The sequence below is a fragment of the Gorilla gorilla genome, chromosome Y (genome assembly GCF_029281585.2).
Source record: "Gorilla gorilla gorilla isolate KB3781 chromosome Y, NHGRI_mGorGor1-v2.1_pri, whole genome shotgun sequence".
NCBI classification, from domain to species: domain Eukaryota; kingdom Metazoa; phylum Chordata; class Mammalia; order Primates; family Hominidae; genus Gorilla; species Gorilla gorilla.
The window spans coordinates 20,302,084-20,327,378 of record NC_073248.2 but is presented as its reverse complement, the minus strand read 5'-3'; the positions used below and the strand labels follow the sequence as shown (position 1 = coordinate 20,327,378).

Sequence of the window (25,295 nt, the reverse complement as noted above, 5' to 3'; positions counted from 1 at the left end):
TTCTCCTACTTGTTCAATTCTGCTGAGACGTTCCAGAGCATTTCACATTTCTAAAAGTGCATCCAAAGTTTCCTGAATTTTTTACTGTTGTTTTTTCTTTAAGCTATCTATTTTCTTGAATATTTCTCCCTTCACTTCTTGTATCATTTTTTGGATTTTCTTGCATTGGGCTTCGCCTTTCTCTGGCCCCTCCCTGATTAGCTTAATAACTTTAATAACTAACCTGAATTCTTTTTCATCAGATTACCAGGGTTTGTTTTCTGGTTCCTTCTCATTTCAGTAGACACTGTCAGAGGAAATGTCTAGGGCTGAAGACTGTTGTTCAGGCTCTTTTGTCCCATGGGGTGTTCCTTGATGTAGTACTCTCCCCCTTTTCCCATGAGTGTGACTTCCTGTGAGCTGAAGTGCATTGATTGTTGTCTCTCTTCAGGATGTAGCCACCTAGCAGGTCTACCTGGCTTTGGGCTGGCACAAGGGGTTGTCTGCACAGATTCCTGTGATGTGAACCATCTATGGATCTCTCAGCAATGGATAACAGTGCCTGTTCCAGTGGAGGTGGTGAAGGGTGCAATGGACTCTGTGAGAGTCCTTAGCTTTGGTGGTTTAATGTTCTGTATTTGTGCTGGTTGGCCTGCTGCCAGATGGTGGTGCTTTCCAGAAAGCACCAGCTGTAGTAGTGTGGAGAGGGACTGGCAGTGGGCAGGGCCCTAGAACTCCCAAGATTATATTTCTTTGTCTTCCAGTACCAACTTAAACATTTGTGACAATTTTAATATCAGAAATTTATGTGTAATCTAATTTATTCTGGTAGCTTAAATCCTGGTAGCTCATTTTCTTGTATGCTTCAATCTTTATAATTTATTTCTCCCATGAGGGAGATCTAATATTTAAATGTTTTCACTTTGTATGTTTATATATTTATTCTAGTTGTCCTGGAACAAGATTGGCAATGTTGCTGTGTGACAAGCCACTGGCTTTTCACATTTACAACTCCTCTAAATTTTTTCTTGCCTCATTTCTGGTGCTGGGGAAATCTGATATTTTCCCCTCATCTCCATTGCACATTTTAGGGATTCTTGAAACTTTTGATGCACAAATATCCACACTTTCCACATACATAAAATATTTTACTTAGATATATTCAAGCAGACACTGAGTTCTCATGAGAAATCCTCAGTCTCCTTATTTGGAACACTCCCTCTTCAATATTCCATATGGAATAGTTATGAATAGAAGGTGATTACTTCATTAATATGTCAAAGTATGGACACATTTAGAACACATTTCTGAAGTTGTAATCCCTTTCTTGATGAATAGTACCTGCATATGAACAGAATTGATGTTTTCTCTGGAGCAGTAAGTTAGCACTGGTAAAATCTGTTCTGTAATCCCAGGTCCCTGGGCTCCAGTGTCAATGCTTCCTCCTTAGATCCTCCCTGACCCTGTAAATTTACCTCAGTCTCTATTTCTTAATCCAATAGTTATTTAAATTGATCTTCAATTACTTTGTACATGGACAGATATTATTTATGGGTTATATTCTAATTCACATTTTTCTGATGGAATTTCACAGAGCCTAGAAAATATCACCATTGAATATCTACTTCTATGAAGTCAGTGATACATTTTTAGGTGTTAAATGTCAATATTTAAAATACTTGTCTCTGGAATTTGCAAATAATGTATATGCCTTGTTTACCAGATAAAAAGACTAATCACTTTGTTCATCTGATTAGTAATCAACCTTTCTAAAATGTATTTAATACTTGAAGTTACTTTATGTTTTATATAAATGTGTGTTTCTATGACAGTTTTAGTGTCACCTAATATTATTTTCAATGTTGTAATTTTTATTTATATGAATCTTTGAATTATACATTTTAATGCCATTTGTATTAAAACTGTGTGTGCAAATAGCTTGAAATAGTGCCTTGCACATCATGGATTCTATGTGAATATTCACCACTCTATTTCATCACATTTTAACCAGTTCATACCATTCTTCATTTGCTAACATTTTGTTTGTCCTTATTCAAATTTGTGTTGGTGTCCTGTCTACAATTTAATAAAAGAGAGGAGGTAGGCCCAGACTTCCATCTTGATTAAATTCTAAGAAAAATGGCACATTTTCCTAATTCTGTTTATATACAACATTACATTTACCTCACACTATAAGTGTGAGTTTTAAGTACAGCAAGAAGAATAATCTTAACCTTCCTACAACAGATGTTGAGATATTCATGGATTGTCCACAACTTCCTTCACCTAACATTATTTTTATTCTTCCATCTCAACTGCCTAGAAGCATGAAATACTACAAATTAGAAACAAATTCTCTGATATACACAAATTTTAAAAATAAACTCAAGAAGAAAGAGAATATATGCATACTCACACTACAAGCAAATAGACTAGACTAATGAAAACTCTTCATCAGTTGAGCCCAGGCCCACATAGCTTTACTAGTGAATTCTATTAAACACTTCATGAATAACCAATACTTCACAGACACTTGGAAAACAGAGAATCAGGAAAACATCAATTCATTTTTGAGGACTGTATTACCCAGATAACAAATCAGACTAAAACATCACAAGAAAATAAATGTGCAGACTATTATCCCTCATGAACAAACAGAGAAATCTTCAAAATCTCTAGAAAACTGGATGAAGCAACACATAAAAATGTTAGATAAGCCTGGAATGATGGTGCACACCTATAGTCTCAGCTACTTAGGAGGCTGAGGTGGCAGGATCACTTGAGCCCAGGAGTTTGAGGTTATAGTGAGCTGTGACTGTGCCACTCCACCCCAACCTGGATGACAGAGTGAGGCCTCATCTCTAATAAAAATTAAGAAAAATTAGAAAAGATGTGAGGCAATATAACCCAGTGGAATTATCTTACCAATACAAATTTAAAAATCTATCAGTGTAATACACCATATTAATAGAATAAAGGAAAAGACCATGATGATTTCAATGGACATCTGACAAAGTCTGACACTCATTCCTGATAAATCTTCCAGAAATCTAGCAACAGAAGTAAATTCCTCAACCTCCTAAAGGACATCCATGAAAATTTAATAAATTCCACTAAGGGATATTGAAAGACATATTGATACTCCCAACTCTATTGTTTTAAAAACTAACAATTTAATGATAACTAATAACAGTAATCTATAATCTGGAAAACATTAAACACTCTTCTAACAGTAATTCTTTTGCATGCCATAAAGGTAAAAATTCAAATTTAATAAGAGGAGTGCTCTTGAGAAGACTGAAATTTGGTGTTCCTAATTTTCTGACTTATTAGCAATTAGAATCTAATTATCAATAATTCCAAGACAGCAATAGTGTCCTCAGCCAAAAGGCATGATCACATAGAATCGTTATGTTAGGCATAACAGCATTTCATATTTGAATCATTTAATAACATCGCCATGATTGTGTGTGTATTCTGGAAATAACACATACTACAGACTTCAAAAAATCAGAGCTTTTGCTGGGGTTATATTCTCCATCCAAAGGCGATTTTGTGCAGTTTTCTGAGAATTAATTCCTGCAAAGCTAAAGTGTGACTCTCTGGGCTTCTGGGAATATTCCAAAACTCCACATACTCTAAAAATCTTTTCCGCTACAAACCACCATAATGCTGGACAACAGAATATGTGCTCAACTGTGCAAATTATACTTTGGGGCTTTTGTGTACAGTTTTTGCAGAAATATTTAAGTGAATATAAATTAATTCAGATGTTTTCCAGGTGCATATTGAGGGAGAAAAAGAAAAATCCAGGACAATCCAGTGGAAGAAAATTCTCCAACCCACAGCTCAACTAAACCCAAAGCTCAACTCAAAGCACTGAACAGCACATCAATTAAGTCATGTGAAATGTAATCACACAATCTAGTACTTTTAAATACTCAAAATGAAGAGCACCAAAGTCAATGTCATTCAGAAATAACAACAACAAAACCAGAGCACCCCGATGCCATTAGGCCTCAAAGAATTCCAAAGTAGTGTATTAGGTATAGAAAATATATATGTAATTATAAATGTTTACAGAAATTAGAGGGATTTTTTTTATTATACTTTAAGTTTAGGGTACATGTGCACAATGTGCAGGTTAGTTACGTAAGTATACATGTGACATGCTGGTGCGCTGCACCCACTAACTCGTCATCTAGCATTAGGTATATCTCCCAATGCTATCCCTCCCCCCTCCCCCCACCCCACAACAGTCCCCAGAGTGTGATATTCTCCTTCCCGTGTCCATGTGATCTCATTGTTCAATTCCCACCTATGAGTGAGAATATGCGGTGTTTGGTTTTTTGTTCTTGCGATAGTTTACTGAGAACGATGATTTCCAATTTCATCCATGTCCCTACGAAGGACATGGACTCATCATTTTTTATGGCTGTATAGTATTTCATGGTGTATATGTGCCACATTTTCTTAATCCAGTCTATCATTGTTGGACATTTGGGTTGGTTCCAAGTCTTTGCTATTGTGAATAATGCCACTATAAACATACGTGTGCATGTGTCTTTATAGCAGCATGATTTATATAGCCAAAAAGCACATGAAAAAATGCTCACCATCACTGGACATCAGAGAAATGCAAATCAAAACCACTATGAGATACCATCTCAGACCAGTTAGAATGGCAGTCATTAAAAAGTCAGGAAACAACAGGTGCTAGAGAGGATGTGGAGAAATAGGAACACTTTTACACTGTTGGTGGGACGGTAAACTAGTTCAACTGTTGTGGAAGTCAGTGTGGTGATTCCTCAGGGATCTAGAACTAGAAATACCATTTGCCCCAGCCATCCCATTACTGGGTATATACCCAAAGGACTATAAATCATGCTGCTATAGAGGGATTTTTTTTAAAAAAAAAAGATTTGGCCTCTAAAACAGTTAACAATTTCAGTAAAGAAGAAAAATTCAATGTTTGTTTTACATACATACAAATAAACTTCAGGAAAATAAAAGCTCTATGTGATGACAGAATCCAAATTATATAAAACATAGAAATTTCAATATTTGTTTTTATACATTTTAAGAAAAAAACCCTGAAAGCATAAAGTGCAGAAAATATTGTTAATAAGTCTGCAGTTTTCAAGTCCCTCTCACTGACTTTGGCACTTAGAGAACAGCGAGGACAGGCTCAGGACCCCCTACTGGGCATTTCTGCCAAGGACACCATCCTCATGGAAATGGAGCAGAAAGCTGTGAGCACAGGATGAATGGATGCTCCTCTCCCAGAGGCCAGAAGGTGCAGGTGCAGAGGGAGTGAGCCAGAGAGGGGCTGTGAGCACCAACCTGAGAGAGGTGGATAGACCATTGGACCCTCCTGCCTGCAGCGGTCTCAGAGGGTTCCAGCATAAGTGAATCTTATGTTCCCTGTCCCATGGCTGGCCCTGAGACTTGTTCCACTGGCCAGCTCTTTCCACAAAGACATCAGGATGGCAAACCCAACCCAGCCCCCTCACAGAGAAAGGGGATTAATGTAAGGGCCCATGCCCATCCTGGCCTTTTCAGTAACTGTTTAATTAAGTAGTGAATCAGCGACCCCTGGGATCACATCCCTGGAGGGGATTTGTCTGGAGTTGTGAACTGAAGGGGGAGGTTGGACAGCCCACTTGGGATTCAGTGAGTCAGGACTTAGTTTCCAGCTCAGTTCCCTCTGCCACTCCTGAGGGAATTGGGCTTGTCTAGAACAGTCATTGAGGATGGCATACAGCTCAGACATGCTGAGCTGTCAGATGGATGTCAAAGGGTGAGCATGAGGCATCCTGAGGGTTTGAGCCATCAGAAGGCCGTGAGATCAGCCCAGAGCCAGCTCAGCCTCTGTACGTGGAGGTGCACCTACACAGGTTGCACCACGAGCTGCAGGGTGGGCGCTGTGCAGTGGGCTGGTCAGAGTGGAGTGAGAAGCCAGTCAGGGAGGGACTTTCATTGTCCATTTTCCTGTGCTGCATATCAAGTCCCCAAGGCCACAAGCCAGGTGAGCCAGAAACACTGGGCTGAGGCATTGCCTACACTCCTCTTGGCTCACATAGGCACCTGACTTTCCTGAGCTTGCCTGAAAGTGACAGAAGATACCTCTTCTTGTGAGGGTAGACATGGAAGTTCCCAGTCACGTGTGGTGAGGGGGTCTGAGGCACACCCAGAGTCTTTGCAGGGCAGCACCCACTACTTGGTGGCTGGACCAGGAGGCCCGACTGGGAATTGAGGTCACCAGTCCCCGCTATGCCTTAAATCTATCCCCACCCTGCAACCTTGGGCCAGCTCAGGCTCTGCCACCAGCTCCCCACATCGTCGACCCTCAGAGCCCTAGGGTGGGTTCCCCCTACCTGGTGTCTCTGGCCCCTGCTCTTCATTCTCAGGCCTGACAAACACACAACTTCCAAACCTGTGTCTTCCTGGGGGAGTGGGTGTTGGGATCCCTGGCATAGAACTCACAGCTTAGCTACATGTGTCACAGACTTGCTTAATCAATGGAGCAGTGAACCCACTGCTTGTAATATACGGTCTCCCGCATTTCATGGGTCAGGTAGACAGGCTGCGTCCCCTTCACCCCCAGGTGTGCACACACACAGTTGTCTCCACCTGCAATTCGGTCCTGCCCTCTTCCACCTGAAAATGACTAGCTCACACCCCAGGCTTCAGCTCCGCGGCTCCTTCTTGCTGAAGCCTCCCTGACATCACCTCAGGCACCGATACCACCCTGGGAGCCCCAGCACAGTCCCAACTGAAGCCGCACGCTGAGCAACAGAGGCCTGCGCTCGGCCTCGCTGTGCACACAGCAGGGGCTGCCCTCGGTCCCTCCTTCTCCCCTAACGCCCCTGCTTCCCAGCCCCACGGCCCCCAGGAGGAGCCAGTCCCCTAGCCCAGGGAGCTAGGATGGGTGCGGCTTGGGAGCTGGGCGTGGGAAGCTGGCCCATAGGTTCACCCCTAGCAGGGACCCACCAGAGCACACACGCGGGAGCCGAGGCCGCAGCGCCGGGTGGGCAGCGAGCTCTTCGGAGACCCGTGCAGCGGGTCAGGCGCCAGCAGTCGCCAGGTCTGGGCCCGGAGCATCCGGCCAGCTCGGATCTCCAGCGGTCCCAGTGGCAGCCCCGCCAGGGGGCTTCCATGCGCTGCAATTTATGGCCCCTGTCCTGGGAGGGCTCCGCAGCCGCCAGGGAGAGACTGGAAGGACAACGGCGGGGAGAGGCGGCAGCGCCAGGCGGCCCCGGACAGCCGCTTCCGCCCCTGCGCCGCCCTCCCAGCCCAGGTGACCGGTCGCCCTCCCCTGGGAGCAGCGCCCTCCTCCGCTGGGGCCCAAGCCAGGCGTGGGGGTCGCAGGCCGGCGCCACATCCTGAGGATGCCGCAGCCTGTGCCCCGGGAAGCGCGCCGAATGCCGGGAGGGGCGGCTGTCGTAGGCAGTGGGGCCGCAGCCCCGCTGGAGGGCAGGGTCCGGCGGGGCGTCGGGGTCCTGGCAGAGGCCGCGGCGAGAGTAGAAGCAGGTGCACTGGCTGCTGCACACGAGCCGCCAAGCTCCTGGACCACGCGGGCGCTTCCCCTGGTAGCAGCCAGCTCTGGAGCCACAGGAGGGCGGCGCCCCTGCCCCCAGCCAGGCAGCAGCACGAAGCTCCTTCCTGGCGTGGGGGAGCTGGCGTGGCCCAGCAGCCCGAGTGCCTTACTAGTGAAAAAGTTGGACCTGCCACGGGGGGAGGTGTGCGGGCCTAGGGGTCTCTGCCTGGACCTTCCGTGTGTCTTCCTGTGACCTCAGGTTCCTCACCTGTCTCAGAGGACTTATGGGCTGCTATGGCTGGGTTGTTTGGAGCATTAGGCTAGATAGTCCCAGTAAAGCCCCGTTAGCCACCCTGGCCTCTGGATTTTTTTATTTTTTTATTTTTCTGGCTTTCTTAGGACACTTTTCGGAATGAGCCCAGGTGCTGAAGTAGGAAGGCTGAACCTTCTCCCTTGGCATCGCAGTTCCTTCCAGACGCCCCCCTCTTCTTGGGCTGTTTTCAAGCATACACCCGGCAACATGTGCTTACCGCAAGAGCCCTTCACAGATCTTCCTACAGGTCTAAAAGCTGAAGGCTTTCTTCCCTCACCACGGCCCTCGTGTCACCCGAAACCCAGTCTTTTGGCGGAGCCGGCTTCAGACTCGAGTCTCAGTTTAATCTTGTTCTCTAAGGTCTGCCCAGGGCTCTATTGATGGGGTGTCGTTCCACTCTTTCCCACCCTGTGCCTCCCTCAATGCACTGGGGGTCTCAACTGCAGTGACTTGGAAGTGGGAGCCCTCCCCAACAGGCTGGCCTGGCCATGGACTGGTCCTCAGTCCTAGGGTGAGATATCCCAGGCAGGGACTCTCAGCCCGGCTTTTGTACATTCCAGCCATTTAACTTGGTGTGTTGTCCTCGCTGGGTCCACAGCTCTGTGGGGTGGGATTTCTCCCTTGTGTGATAGTGGAGGAAACTGAGGCATAGGGCTGTTGAATGACAAACTCAGAGAGATGCTCTGACAGTGAAATGACCCCTAGGCCCCACAGGTCCTTCCAGGACGCAGCATCCCTTGGGCTGCTGCATCAGTGGGCTGTTGTCTTGAGCACCCCAAGCTCAGCACCATGTGAGGATGATGCTGGGTAATGTGGGGACAGGAATAGCCATCCCCCACATCAGCACAGCAGAAGTTTCGTTGTCTGATGTGTGTGGACACCACCGCATGTGTGGGTGCGCCCATTTTACTGATTAAGAAAGAGCCCTTCATCAGGCCTCTGGGGAAGTGAGGAGCACCATGTGTGCCTGGCAGATAGTTGGGGTGTGGAGGGGCTCCGTCCTGTTGTCACCTTTTCAGGGCCAGCTAGATCCTGAACTCTCAGTGCCAGTAATGCCTGGTTGCACGCTGCCCTTCACTTAGCATCCCCTGGCCTGAATCCCTCAGCTCAGCCCCTGCTGAGTTTTCTCAGGCCTCTGAGGGCCCTGGATGGGATTCCAGAAGATGGCAACTCTGCTGCCTGCCTCTGCCTGAAGTCTGAGGTCCCTGTGCAGGGTGGGTGAGCAGGTCAGGGTTCAGATTTTGGCTGATTATGGGACCCTTCCCCACTCCCCACCCCATACTGCTGGGACCACTGTGCAAGGATGGTCTAGGAGCTGCACTGGGTCCCCCAGCCTCCTGCTGGACCAGATTGAAGAGAATACTTGTGCACATGGTTTGACCTGTTGTCAATGCCCAGTCCAAATAAGAAATAACCAGCTATTTCCCAGGGTCCAGGGCCCAGGCCTGAGGCTGCCATGACCAGCCCATTCTCTGCCTTTGTGGGGGCCCTCAGTGACCAGTGCCTTGGTGGTCCCCAAAAGACTTGATGACCAGGATTGAAGAGCAGGGGTTTAGGCCAGGAGACCCCTTGACCACTGGGGTCCACATGGGGCTGTCCCTGAGCTGTGGGTCCCTATGGGATGCAGGCATGTATGGATGCTTTAGATGAGCATGGGTCCTTCTGGCTGGCAGGGTGTTGGTGGGCACTGGGCATGTGTGGCCAGGTTAAGTAGGATGGGCAGAATTGGGTCTGACTGGGAAGCGTGATTGGTGTGGCCAGAGTGGGCAGTTGGGCCCTCATATCTAGGCTGCACATTATCAGAATGACAAGTGGTGAGTTAACCATCCCACCTGGGTCTATGGACGCAGGCCTACCCAGTGGGACCCCCACCCTTGTCCTGGCCCCAAGCCCAGGCTGCCTGCCTGCACTGGGCATTCTAGCCTTGGCAGGGAATCTTGGGTGTGATGATCAGGTGTCATGTGTCTGGGTCTCAGGCCTTGGTGGTCCCTAGGGAGATGGGCAGGCACTCAGCAGGGTGAGGGGCCTGGGGGCCACATGTTTGCATTTGCCTCCAGATGTGCACCCCCACCCCAGCTTCTCAGCCCTTGGGGCAACATGACCAGGGCTTCTCACCTGCTCTGTTGCTCTATCTCTGACCCCCTTGCCTAATGACTGACAGACTCTCCCCTGAGCCTGTGGGGGCTTTATGTGGGTCTTCATTTGTGAGTTGGGGGTCCCAAACTCCCTGTAGGAAGGAGTCCACCACCACCACCCTAGTAGGTTCACCTGGGCTTCCTCACTCCACTGGCCTGTGAGACCCAGCTGGCCAGACCTGGTGTCCTATTTGTATTTTGGTCTTTTATCAGTGTGTGTTTTTTGTAATGACTGTTGTGTGGCACTTCCAGATAAGCTGCGGGATAGAGACTGATGCCTGTCCCAGAGAACCCCCACACCAAAAATCCCTCACCACAGCCTCCTGGGCTGGTTACGTCTGTGCTCAGTTTGGTGTACATGGCGCCTGCAGTGTGCACTTTGAGTGGATATGTCCACACGCTGACTAAGCCTGCATCTCCATGCCTGTTGCTAAGGACCATTCTGTTCCCCCACTCTCCACCTGAGCTACTCTTGAAGCCAAGATGAGGGATGGGAAGGGGTTACTGAGAGGGATACCTCCTGGGGTGAATCTCCACTGTGAGGGGGCTGGACTTGCCCATCCTGCCATCCACTCCTCTGCACTCCATCTCAGCCAGATGTCAGCCAAGTGCGGCCTGTCCCCACTTGCTTTTGTGCTGCCCGTGAGCTAAGAGTGGATTTTACATTTCCAAATGTTCAAACAAATCAAAACAATTATACTTCATGATGCTGTGAAATTTGATTGTTGTCTGTTCATGAATAAAGCTTTATAGGAGTCCAGCCATGCCTGTTTATTTACAGGTGGTCAGGGGAAGGCTGCTCTCTGGCTATGGTGGCACTTGCCCTTGGCAGAGAAAACGGTTGCCAAAGCTGATAATACTGACCTCTGGCCCTTTAGAAGTACGGTTTCCAGCCTGGGATTTGAGGGTTGTCTGGCAGGACCCCAGGGTCTGGGTCAGATTCTTGCTCACTCATGACTGCCATGGCCTCCACTGGTGTGCCTCTAAGGAGGGGGTGCCACGGTGCCACCCGAGGGGATGTTGAGGCCTTGTGTGCCAGGTTTCAGTGTGTGTGCTTCACGTTCTTCACCCACTGAGGTCCCAGGCCTGAGATGGGCCTGCCTGCAGCTGGTTCTCAGCAGTGGGAACTCTGTGGCGCTGAGCTGCCACCCACCTGGAAGGGGTCCCATGGAGCTCACTGTCTGGGTCAAGGTTGGTGTGAGGCTGGTGTCCTGGACCATATCCAGCTAAGCCCCAAATACTGTAGGTGCTGACTTCCTCCCATGAAGAAATCAGAGCCAACAGCTGCAGCAGCTCACCCAGTGCGTGCTGTGCCTCTTCCATGTGCCTGTGACAGAGGGTGGTGCCAGGTCGACACCAGGCTGCGAGGAGGAGATGTTGCTGGCTATGTTCACTGGTTGGCTGTGTGACCAGAGGGTCCAAGTGGTCTCAGGATTTGTGGCTGCAGCAACTCCTCTGTGAGGGTCTCTCTGATGATTGGTAGAGAGGAGGGCACCCCCAGGAGGTGCTGCCTGAATGAGGGCCTCCAACCCCATCAGTGAGGGGCAGCTGGTGCCTTCCTGGGGCAGTCAAAGGCTGAGCCCCAGGACAGAAGGACGCTGTGCTCTGCTGGTTATCAGCAGGCACCTGGACATGGGCCATCACAGGGCTGTGGCGCGTACACACTTTCTCCTGCATTGCAGGTGCCCCACCCTCAGGAGGCGAGGAAGATGGGAGGCTGAGGCTGGCAACAGGTGAGACCAGACTCCAGGCACTAAGGGCTGGTCTGGGGTGGGACCTGCTTCCCACCCCCCAAGCCTTGCCCTCCACAGGCATTTGAGGGACCAAAAACTTGGGGACAACCTCCCTAGGATCACACAGTCAGGATTTTTTTAAAGGGGAGGAGGTTCTGGGCCACTGACATGCCTCTAGATCCCTGGCCCATGGAGCTCACTGTCTGGGTGAGCTGACTCTGGGTGTCAGGCTGGGGGTGGGAAATGAGCACCCATGCTGCAGGTGGGGATACTGGGGCACAGGCCTCCAGGGGTTCCAGGGCTGGAAGGAGGCCAGGACTGGCCTGTGAGGACTTTGATGTTGGCTCTCAGTGGGGTAGACCATCACAGGTGAGCGTGCAACTGGTCACAGGGGCTCAGGAGGCTGCCTGCTGGACCAAAGGCTTGTGGGCAGCAGTAGGTGATTGTCACATCCCAGTGGAAGAGGAGGTTGGTGATGGGGGTGGCCCATTGTTTTCTGACAGATGAGCTGTGGGTGTGCAACAGCAGTCGGGGGGGACAATGCCTGGGTGTTTTGGCCTGGAACAGTGGCAGGGGGGCTTTGCTTAGCTGTGGAGGGGTTCGGCTGGGAGAGGGGGCTTGTGGTCCTGGAAATGCCGAGAGGTGTGCAACTGTTGCTGAGGGTCATCAAGGAACAGATGTGTGGAAAACGTTACAATTTGGGGACAGATGGTGAGCTGGTTGAGCCCTGGGCCTTCTGGGGTGGAGGAGACAAAGAGGTGAGGAGAAACCAGCCAGCGGGACAGGGCTCAGGCAAATCCATGGGAGCTGATCCCAAGAGTTGATTAAATCTGGGATAAGATGAATATTTTCCAGCTTCCTGCTTAGCCCGTGCCCCCGACTGCACCCTCCTGGTGCCCTTGCTGAGTCCCACCTTGTCCCTTCTTACCTGACTGTTCTAGGCAGGCACTTGGTATTTCCATGCCACATGGGCTGGGGCTGTGAGGGTCACTGGAGGACACCTTTCAGAGGGCACCATTGGCAGTGGGCAGATGTGGTCTCCCAGTCTTGTGAGACAAGCCCTGCCACAGCCTGCTGGGCTCTCTCCACCACCCACCCCAAGAGGTCTAGGAGGGCTGCTCACAGCTGTGAGAGGGGCCTTATTTCAGCTTCTGTTCACACTGTTTCCACCTGGGCCTAAGCTTCTTCCTCCAAGAAATGGGTGTGTCTCTGTGGGTTGATGGTGGGGAGATCACTTTGAGAGAGGACTGCCTCCCTCCTGGGGGATGTCCTTTTTCTGGACACCAGAAAGAGGAGGTAGCAGGGTCTCAGGACACCATTCTCACTGCCAGGCCACAGAGCTCTGTAGAGGGTCTCAGATTCTAGTGGGCCACAGCTACCTGGCAGTAAGTACATCATCTTGTCTGACTCATCATTCTTTACGGTTGAAAAGTGGATATGTTGAATACTACACTGTAGTAAATCTGGAAACCAAATTCTCCTCTCTTCCTAGGCTTTGCGGCTGTTTGTTGTGAGTTACAGTTACTTATTTAGTTGCCATTTCAGTTTATTTTTAAAGCTGTATTGTTTGCCATAAGTGGTCACTGATACCTATGTTTCATTAGTGGTAGGCTCTTGATTTGAGAGAGGATTTTTTTAATGTCTAGAGAATACACATTTTCTATTTTTCGCAATTGTACTCTGCCTCTGTAATACATTTTATGGCCTTTAACACAGCCAAGCAGTTTACAACTCGACCTTTGCCTTCACTTCCTGTTACTCAGAGAATAAATTTCAGGCATACATGAGATCTTAGCTTTTCCCAAAACGTTTGTTGGGGCATGAGTGTGGCATTCTAGAGTTTTAGAAATTTGTGGAAGCTTTTCAAAATGCTTCTTTATTTTCAAAATTATCTCATCATACTGACTTTCCTTTCAGGCTTTTTAGTGTGTTTATTGTTTGTCCTAACTGATATCTTTTGCTTCATAAGGCAGCAAGATTACTGTTTTCTCCCACGCGGGGATCATCATTCAAGCCAGATTGGTGGCCCAGCCCTTTGATTCCAGTTGATGGTCCCTGAGACAGCCTTAATCTTCTTACACAGTAAAGAAAGGAAAATGAAGGTCACCTCTCAAAAGCAGCTGAAGCTGAATTTTGTAAAACTTGCTCTTTACGTTGAATCCTTTCCATGTGTTCTTTTTAATGTTCACACTCAGCTACTTTGTTCATTGATAGCCTTCTTCCTCTTCAGTGAGTTGATTCCCAGAAGTAAAATTGTCAAATCAGAGTTGTCCTGTCATGTCACATGCATTTCTACATCGATTTTAACATAATCAGGTGTTCAGCTTCCCCAGGGCTGCATGTATGAGAAACTATACATACGCCCCATGGCAGTGACAGATCCCATTATCTCACCATCCATAAAGTGTGAAGTTGGGTCTTCTATCCTGTTGTTTTTCTCTAACCATTTAACCATGCCTAAAAATATGTCTATGTTTCCTGTAGTGGAAACATATAAATAGCCACCAGGATAAACAGTCACCGAAACATAGAATAAGTAAGTCTGGGGAAAAAAAAAATGCTTTCAAGAGAGCAACTCCAACTACATCTACAAGATCGTTGAGCAGTTTTTTTCTATTTCTAACATTTTTTGTTTAATATATACCTTCTCAGTTTGCCTCATTTCTTTACAAAACTAATTGGCATATTTACTTATTATCCACCTAAGGTTCATAAATATGTATTACATTAATTCATTTTTTCTGCTTAATTGGGACTGTATTTCCCCAATGATACCTTACGTTTTTAGCTTTGCTAGCTTTGGCACTTGCAATAGTTTTGCTGCACTGACTACGCATGTTCAGCTCGGATGTCTGCGAGCCCATGTTTTGATATAACAGATCTAGACAGAAAATGATAAACTGGCTATCTCCTTGTCTTGCATGCAGGCTCTGTCTCCTTTTCTCATCTTCTACTACTCTGTACTCTTAAATCACATTTTGAAGTGAAACATAATAGAAAAAATTTGTGTCTTCTTTATTAAGCAAGTAATTCAAATTCTAGGTCCTAGTCTCAAGTCTCTCTCAGAGTGATTCCTGTTCTGTTATTGCTCTTGTCAGGCTTCTGTACCTTCCTCTTGGACCATCTGTAAACTTTCTTGTAAAACTCAGCTGTAGCAAATTACCTTGAAAAGTCAGTTTAGCAAGAACACCTCATCCTTGATATCTCATCAGCCTCAATGTTCCATGAAGTTTCTCACTGTCCACCATCTCACAAGTCTGGTTACCCTGGCTGTCCCCAGCAAGAATTGGTTTGGTCACTTTAGCCAGAATACCCCTCATCCTTGTTTCCTCTTAGTAAGTTTTCATCCATCAGCCCTTACCCTGCTTCTTGGCTATATGTTCTTACTTATCCTTACTGTATTCAGAGTTGAGCACAATTTGTCTCCCAAACTACAAAACTTTACTGCAGTGGTGTCTATACTCATCTTATTGTTCTGAATAAAGTGTTTCTTATTATGCTTTAACAAGTATCATGGGGTATTTTCAACATGCTTGACATGTAATTTGTAAATAGTGTTCTCACACATGGACAGCCAAAAGTGATCAGCCTTAACTGGAAAGAAAGCAAGGTAAATATCTAGCTGTAGTTTTATTGAGAATTCTGAGTTGTTAGCATACCTCAGTTAATAGTCATATCTGCTTATTTGTGCTTTTTTTTTTTTTTTTTTTTTTTTTTTTTTTGAGAAGGAGTCTTGCTCTGTCACCCAGGCTGGAGTGCAGCAGTGAGATCTCGGCTCACTGCAAGGTCCACCTCCTGGGTTCACGCCTTTCTCCTGCCTCAGCCTCCTGAGTAGCTGGAACTATAGGAGCCCGCCACCATGCCTGGCTAATTTTTTGTATATATTTTTAGTAGAGACAGGGTTTCACCGTGTTAGCAATGATGGTCTCGATCTCCTGACCTTGTGATTTGCCCACCTTGGCCTCCCAAAGTGCTGGGATTACAGGCATGAGCCACCATGCCCAGCCTGTTTGTGCATATTTGAAATATTAATGGTTTGAGTGGAGAGCAGATAAATGGATAATTTAAGGAAGTTCTTGGCATCACTAAGGTGGTCATTGATTTTACTATTTGAGCCTTGAACATTTCCATGCCTGAGAACAGGTACCTGGAAATCATTTATTCATTCAACAGTAAGCTGTTGACTGCTTTAGGCCTTGTGACAAATGAAGAAATAATTCAACATAAAATATTCTGCACAAATGATAGTTACATTTTATCTTTATAAAGCTCTGCAACAAAATGTTAATTCAATAGGTCTAGACATCCCCAACCATGTATATTTTAAAGGTCTTCAGAACTGGCTCAAGACTTGCCCCAGAGGATAACCTCCAGTGCCTTGGGAAATTCTGCCTAGTAAGAAAGATTGTCTTAGTCCACTTGAGATCTTGGGCAACGACATATATTGGATTCTAACCATGTAAGTAGTAGTGAATATCTGCTTTTTTTTTTTTAATGCATGGGTCTCTGGGCCCACATGCTGTATTAGTTTGACCTCTATGAGAGAAATGGTGTTTGAGTAGCTAGTGACAGTCCTGTGCCCACTGTGTGCCTATGTAATTGAACCCCAACAAAATACTTTGGACGCCAAGACTCTGCTTGGTTTCCCTACTTGGGAAAACTTTGCACATGTCACACTATGACTGGGAAAATTATGTACTGCTTTTGTGACTCCACTGTGACAGGACAACTGGCGGCATGTACTTGGTCTCCTGTGGAAACATCCCTAACTCCTATATTCTTTCTTAAATCTAATCTGTATCTTTTCTACTTAATAAATTATAACCATAAATGTAACAGCTTTTCTAAGTCTTCTGAGTTTTTGTAGTGAGTCATTAATTCTAAAAGTGGTCAAGGAAATCCTGAAAAAGTTGAATCAAAAATGGAATTGCGTGTAATCCCAGCTACTCAGCGCCTGTAATCCCAGCTACTTTGGAGGCTGAGGTATGAGAATTGCTTGAATCTGGGACACAGAGGTTGCAGGGAGCCATGATGGTGACACTGCACTCCAGCCTGGATGACAAGGCAAGACTCTGACTTAAAAAAAAAATTCTAAAATGAACGTATTGAATTATTGCAAAGTTATCATCACAGAAAATAAACAATTAATAGTAGGGGTTCATAAATATAATATTCACTGCCTGAATGTCTACTGAACCACACATGAAATAAGACAGCAGGTGTGCTGTGAACAGTTATTAGATGTAAAGGTTACAAATGGAAATTTGAAATAATAGACCCAACTTCCAAGGAATCAGATCAATGGATACATAATAAATATGTAAAATAAAGGAAAACAAGTGTTTACAAATCCTAACAGGGAGGCCATTATAGTGGCTGTCCCAGTGTTTTAGGTTTCTGTGTAAGAAAACCAGAATGCAATAAAAACAGAATAAACAAAACCGGAGACTTTACCCATCAGAAATTCCCAATAAACTTTCAATTAAAATATAATCATTTAAAAAACTACTTTTAAAAAATACATATGACAAAAATATATATACGGATACACGGCAAAAATTCTGCAACAATTTAAGACGATAAATAAGCACCCAAGAAGCTCAACAGACTCCAAGTAACAGAAACTCAAATTAGCAAACTCAAACCTTCCTGATAATTAAACTGTCTAAAACTAATACAAAGAGAATCTTGAGGATTTTCAAGGGAAGCAAGGGAAGTAGCTAGTCATGTCAAAGGGACCCTCAAAAATAACCAGTAGATTTCTTATCTGAATAACCAGTGGATTTCTTATCTGAAATCTAAGATGATAGAAAGCAGTAGACTAATATATTCCAAGTGATGTCAGAAATACTGTCATATCTAAAACTTATGATCCAACAAATTATCCATCAAATGTGAAGGACAAATGATGACATTCCCAGATAAAAACTGGCAACTTTTACCGGTAGAGTACCCTTTAAGAAATGTCTTATGGATACTTCAGGGTGAAATGAACAGACACTCAGAAGCAGTACAAATAAACACAGACGAAGGTAAAGATAAATACATGAAAAAATATATAGGATAAAAAATTAACAATGTGCACTTCCACAATTTGTTATCCACATAACTTAAAACACTAATATATTTAATAAAAAAACTACTACTACTTTGTGTTTTTGACCTACAATGCATAAATGTATAATTTTGAGAACTCAGTGAGTGCAATAATGTAGTTACGTTATACAGGAGTAAAGGTTTTGTATGTTACCAAACGTAAGCTAGCATAACTAAAAATGTTATAACATTAGAATGTTCAATATAATCATCACAGCAACCACAATTAAACAAACAAACACAAAAGAGTAACAGGCAGGAAGAAAGCTTTCTGCACTACACCAGAGGGCAGGGGCTATGGATTTAGCTACTCTTATCTGAGGCTACTGAGCAAGCTATTGTGCACCATGAGACAAAGCCCAAGCTGTCCCACCAGGGAGTATGTGTGGAGAGATTAAGGAACATAGCATAGCTGCTATTTCACACAATGTTCACTACACTAGTGGTGACGAAGTAAAAGACGCTTATCCATATGCAGAACCTGGTGAAGAACTGGAGGCAGAAAGAAGTGGCTATGTGGAGATGCAACTGAAATAAAGTCGGCACAGCAACTGCTCCAATCCTGTGTCTTTCTTCATGGCTTCCCAGGAGTTTGAGGTAGAAGCTATTGTTGACAAAAGACAAAGGCAAACATGGGAATATAGAGCATTTGGTTCGCTGGAAAGGGTAAGACAAACAGGATGACACTTGGGAACCAGAGAAGCACCTCGTGAACTGTGAAAAATGTATACATGATTTTAATAGACAACAGACCGAAAAACAGAAAAAAACTGACATGGATCAGAACAAGTAGAATTTTTTCAAACAATGCCAGAAGAACTTCCAGATCTACCAAAGTGAACTATTCTAAGAACTCTCCTAAAATGCTAATGACTGGCAAACACCACAGGTACAAAAACAGCCAGTTATTTGCTGCCAGCAAGAACGTTAGGAGAAAGGCAGCTTCACTTCTCTCTGACACAAAGAATATGGAGCTAGTAAATTCAACTATCAAGATACTTGCACCTGACAGCCCCTTTAACAACAAGAAAACTGTGAGTGGCTTTCAGGAACTCGAGAAACGGGAAGGACCCCACTGCAGCAGATCAGCAGGACATGGTGGTCTTCAATGGGATAGAAAGGAAGCTTGTCAGGGCTTTATCAGGTCCCAGTGCAGAACAGGCTGGAATAGAGAACAGGACCCAGATACACCCACTAATGTCCCAGATGTCTGGCTCAGTTACTGCTTCCATGGCCACAGGCTCAGCTACCCAAAAAGGTATCGTGGTATTAATAGACCCATTAGCAGCCAATGGAACAACAGAAATGTATACATCAGTTCCAAGAGTGAAAGGTGGGCAAAGAAATGTTACTGATGATGGCAGAGACCAGCCTTTTATCAAGAAAATGTACTTCGCCATAAGGCTAACAGGAAGTGCCAGAAAATACAGAGACATTGTAGTAAGGAAAAGATGGATTCACCCAGATATTGCTGTGAACTAGATCGACAGAAAAAAATGCACTGAATACAGAAGTAATTAAAGAACTAGTTAATGCTCTGAATAGGGCTGCTGCAGATGACAGCAAGCTTGTGCTGTTCAGTGCAGCTGGAAGTGTCTTTTGCTGCGGTCTTGATTTTGGGTACTTTGTGAAGTACTTAAGGAATGACAGAAACAGAGCAAGCCTTGAAATGGTGGACACCATCAAGAACTTTGTGAATACTTTTATTCAATTTAAAAAAGCCTATTGTTGTATTAGTCAACAGCCCTTCCATTGGACTAGGTGCACTCATACTGCCTCTTTGTGATCTCCTGTGGGCTAACGAAAAGGCTTGGTTCCAAACTGTTTATACGACCTTTGGTCAGAGACCAGATGGCTGTCCTACTGTTACATTTCCAAAAATCATGGGTAAAGCATCTGCCAATGAAATGTTAATTGCTGGGTGAAAGCTGACAGCATGGGAGGCACATGCCAAAGGCCTAGTCTCTCAGGTGTTTTTCACCCAAGAGGTTATGATTCAAATTAAGGAACTTGCTTCATGTAATAGAATTGTGCTGGAAGAATGTAAGGCCCTTGTTCGCTGTAATATTAAGTTGGAGTTGGAACAGGCCAATGAGAGAGAGTGTGAGGTGCTGAGGAAGATCTGAGGCTCAAGCCCAAGGGATAGAATCCATGTTAAAGTATGTTGAAAATAAAATTGATGAGTTTTAATTGTCAGTATGTCTGCTCAGGACACAAGAACTAAGCTGAACCAAATGCATCATGAGTTTCAAGATGCCCTAATCCATTTTCATAGCTCAAAACAATTTCACCCATAGCTAAGGCTTGGAAACAGAACTTGAAATGTCCCAGCTGTGTATTGAAGTTATCATGGCATTTTTAAGCACTGTAACTTTAAAATAAATAATAAAACAGCTTATTTGTCCAAATATAATTATTTTATGCACACATAGCCCAAATATAAAAGCAGACTGTTGGGTACTAGACTGTTCCTAAACTCTAATTTGTATCTATGGCTACTACTATATATAAGATCAGAATTGTGTTTTATTAGATGTGAATGACAGAGAATCCTGTAATAATGTTTATTTTTCTTATTTTCATATCCTACAATACAGAGTCTACTGGGGTATGAGGCAGCCTCAGCTTGCCTCCCACAAAGACACAGAACTATTGGAGATGGTGCCCTTGACTTTATAGCGGCACAAATACTTCAGAGACACAAAATTACAAATTAAAAGACTTATGTTTCAGAATAAATATTTCCAACATAAAATTCACGGATGATCATTCTTCTAAACTGAACATATGATTAGAATTTATGGTGAGATATCACTTGATTTTCTTTTATAAATGTCTAGTTCTTACCCAGTTAACAAAAGAAAACTTTATCTCTCTAAAGCAAAACTTGTTGCACCGTATTAGTGAATTATGGAATCATTTTGGTGGAAATATCCACGTTCTAATGTTTGTAATGTGCATATTTAGGTTACCTTAGAGTATGTTCTAGTTAATAAGTTAAAATTCTGGACACATTATTAAAGGCAGAAACTTCTTTCAAAACAAAGAAAAGACCCCTATACTCTGTATGATATTCAAAATTATCAGTGTCTGTTTTTATGATCACACAATTTTCTAGAACTGTCTATGTGTTCAGCTACCCAGAAGCTCTCTGAATCCTGTTCTGTTGGTTTTCATGGAGGTTCTATTACATAGGCACAATTGAATAATCTATCTACTGGCCATGGGTGATGAATGTCACCTTTGTCACAGGATCTCTAGGATGTTGCTTCACCAGCCAAGAATCTCTGTGGATGATGGCACCTTTGCACAAGTTTCTCTTAAGCCTGTTGTCTAAACTTACACACCCATCTTGCAGGCTGCACTCAGCTCAAATGATGGGCATAGGTTTCATTTCACTATGGATGTGCCAGGCACAGAATGGAGGCAGATGTATGAGTAAGTGATGGTTGAGTCCAGCCACTGCACACAGCTAGGCACATTACCTGTGAGGAGGTAAGCAGGTCAGTTGGTGGTACAGGTGACAGCTCCCTGCAAATCTTTAGGTGAATCAGGCATACCACAAGCTTTCTCTTCTGCAGGCACTGAAAAATGCAGTGGCATCCAGAAATGTAGAAATGCCAGGAACTGCAGGGATCCAAAGATGTCATCACAGCCCTGGCTTGGGAAAGGTTTAGATCTGGGTTCTTTTAAGGACCAAAGTCCTGCTTTCTTTTCTTTGTTACTTTTTTTTTTTAACTTAACTGTGGGATCACTATGGCTGAAATTAGTTTTCAAAGGGCTTGCTACTGGAAATTACGATCTTGTCTTTTCTTCACTCTTTCTCTCTTTGACTGCTTTTTATTTTTTATGACATGCTGTAGAAGATATGTGGTTTGGCCCAGCATCTTTCTGTTGCCTGTAGTGTTATTTCTCAGAAGCAGTAAGATTTTGGCTTAGGAATAACACAACATCTTCCCATGTAAGACCAAAAAAGGGCTAGATATTAGAAAGGCTCTCTATATTTATTAATGTATCAGAAAACTTCCTCAGGTCTTACTTTATTTGTTTAAGGTACTGTAATGAATAAGAAATTTGCACTTTACTGGCACCTCATTCACTGGGCATTTCCTATAGGGGTAGTAATGGATTTCGAGGGTTTGATGTTAAAACTGAAAAAGTTGATGATGATGGTGATGATGTGAATAAAAGATTCTCTATATCAAGAAGATGAGAAAAGCCAGGGCAACAAAATTTTGTTTTGATTGTTTCCAGGGAGAATGTGTCTCTGACATTTGGGAGTTGTTTACTGTGGGCCTTTCAGATATGACTGCTAAGAAGGCATGAACAATTTTAGAATATTTAGAAAGATTTGTATTGTTTCACAGGGCAAAAAGCCTTGCACATAGGAAACTTCAAACAATGTGCCTTCTCACCCTCGGAAACTATCTAGGTCTTCAATAGTATTGACCAAAAAAAAGCTACATAGTTGTAGTTGGTTACTGGTAAAATTTTGACAAGCAGATAAACAGCCTGAAAAATTAGGCTGCAGACACAGATTTAAGAATCCTGCACAATCCTGTGGCCCAGGCAAATAAGTTTTTTTAAAAAGCCCAATATTTTTTTGTGTGTGTGCTTAAGACATGCCCACCGCTACTCAGATAAAAAAAAAACAATACCCCACATTAAAATGCTATGTCTTTTATGTAACCAGAGGGCTTCCAGGAAATAGCTGCTTTCTTTTTCCAAACGTGTACACACTGGACTCCAGTGTGTTACAAAGGGCACCTTATATTACTAAACATGCTTTAGACTCTGAGCCAAGTTTCTGTAAATTATCATTTTAGCTTCTGGTCCCAGGCAAAGGTCCCGGGCCATGCTTTCACTTTAGCTCTTCTGTGGCTCAGGGCCAAGTTCCTGAGCCAAGCTGAGTAATTACTTCAGCTATTAATAGTTCCAGGCACAAAGTCCCAGAAGAGATTAGTAGTGCTTTCTTCAAGACTAGTTAGTACATTTTCTTTCTTCTGAGTCCATAAAAATATCAGACTCTTCCTCAAAGTTGGCAACTGACTCTACTCTGTCAGAAGTTAACTTATTAAATGTTTGCTATAATCTCACCTTCTACATTCATAATTTTTAATTTTCTTGAGATTAAAAAATTCTGTGTGACACCTGAAAATGAGAGACTGATACATTGTGGTGCATTGGGGGACTGCAAGGTTTGTTTTTGATTCATGGACTTGGGAAGGGTTTAATTAAAAAGGTCAGTAGGGGGTGGGCACGGTGGCCCATGCCTGTAACCACAGCACTTTGAGAGGCCAATGTGGGCAGATCACAAGGAGATGGAGATCGAGATCATCCTGGCTAATATCGTGAAACCCCATGTCTACTAAAAATACAAAAAATTAGCCAGGTGTGGTGGTGGGCACCTGTAGTCCCAGCTACTTGGTAGGCTAAGGCAGGAGAATGGCATAAACTCTGGAGGTGGAGCTTGCAGTTAGCCAAGATTGTGCCACTGCACTCCGGCCTAAGCAACAGAGTGAGACTCTGTCAAAAAAATATGTGAGAAGGAGTGCAGTTCCAAACTATTTACATTCATATCTGCAGCTTGTCCTCATTTTTTTTTTAAATTTCTCAAGAGCAAACAAAGCTCTGGGCCAGTGTCAGATATAATCCAATAGATTAGCTGCCATCCTTACAAGGCTTTGGAGATAGGGCTCCTGGGAGACACACTGGCAGTCTCCTTTCACCCTCCGCTGTTGAAAATGTTGCCTCTGTCCCAACTTTTCTTTAACAGAGGATCTAGTTGTCACATGGGAGTAAAAGGATAGCTAAGTTAACTGAAGGTTCTGGTTAAGGCTATACCAGGGTGTTATGTGAAGTTCTCTAAACTAACTCCAGTTTCTGACAGCCCATCAGAGTGTTGCCACCAAAAATTCCAGGCTTTTCTGTTGCATTTTTTTTTGTCATTGTGTGGCTACTGTGCCTCCTATTTCTTCTTTGTGTGCAATGTTGCGACCTGGAGATATAATCTTAATTGTAAAAGTCATTAATTAGAAATGGAATTCAAAGAGTTGCTATTTTGTGATTTTTTTTCAAAAAAGGAAGAATTCAAAATTGTAGTCTAAAAATTTTTATTTGATAAGGGTATTTTTGTCTGCCAATGATCAATATTCATGGCACTGTATGGAATGGCATACATTCAAATAAAATTTCGCTTTTTGGGTGGTTATTTCTCTTTAAAAAGCTCAGCATGGCCATATATATCTAAACAGTTTCTTTGTGAGACACATCTTTTTTCTGTAGAGACACATACTGTGGGGACAGGCAATACAGCATTAACCTTCTTTTTCTAAATTTTGACTATATAAACCTGGGATTCAGCATTTTTGTGGAACATTTTAGATTTTAAAAGGCAACCTAGTGCGACGAGGTTTTTCCCTGGGGGAAGCCTCGTCAGTACTTTGCACAAAACCTTTGGTTTTTTAACTCCTCTCTCTCCTGTGTCCGTCTAACAGTAATAAGATTCTGTGCCCCATCTGTAAACAGAAAATTTCCACTTTCAATAATCAGAAAGAAGGTGACTTTGAGAGACATATTCTAGTTAAGTGCTGTCTTATGAAAGCCAGCCATACAAGCTTTACAGATTTTGAGGCACATGTTCTTCATCCAGCAGCACTGACATTTAAACTAAAAGATAATTTTATGTTTAAAAGTCAATTGATCTTATTTCCTGGAATTTCAATGTTTTTCTAGGCCATAGCAAGGGAAGCCAGAAATAATATTAAAATTCTTACTCTATACAAGTGTGTTTCTTGAATCCAATGACTATATAATCTTTTTTTAGGTTCCCAAGTTACTTTGGGAATCTTCTGGGTTCAGTAGGCTTAGGAAATCAACAAAGAATCACCAGTGGAGAGCTAAAGCCTGTGCAGGTAAACATTACTTGTCCTGCTGTCTAGCTCCTCTAGAACTGTGGGTGAAGGTTTGGCTTGCATGCATAGGGGACATCTACATCAGTCACCAGACTCAGAAAAGACAAAAGGAATGCAAAAACAAGGAACATCCTTTCTATCTTTTTATTCCGTCAGGGCTACTTCAAAAGGGGCAAAAGGAGTATGGGATGCTTTCTCTCTCTATTTCTTTAGAAAGTTCACAAACAATCTGCAGTGTGCACCTCTCTAGATTACATTCTGAAACACAGAAATTTAATTGGCCATGAGACTCTGAAAAAAGTAAGTGGCCTATTTATTTATTGCTCAAGGGCATGCCAACCTTACCAGGTACAGGACAGAGAGGCCTAGATTTCTGAGGGAAGTGTTCATTTTAGTACTATTCAACAGGTACATCTTTTCTTCAGATGGCAAAGAAAAGGGTTTGATTTTTTTTTTTTTGTACAAGCTTACTTTGACTTGAGACACAATCCACATCTTTCAAAGCATTGTAAAACTGACTCTGCCCTCTTGGCAGTCATATCAAGCAAGTTTAAAAGAGATAATTCATTAAAGCCAGAGAAAAAC

General features: G+C 44.0%; 2 pseudogenes; one reads left to right on the top strand and one right to left on the bottom strand.

The window, feature by feature from the left end:
- The window catches only part of LOC134757947 (centriole and centriolar satellite protein OFD1-like), a 318,779-nt pseudogene that overhangs the window by 254,666 nt on the left and 38,818 nt on the right, over positions 1-25,295 (bottom strand).
- LOC129530319 (testis-specific chromodomain protein Y 2-like) lies at positions 18,373-19,986 on the top strand (annotated as a pseudogene).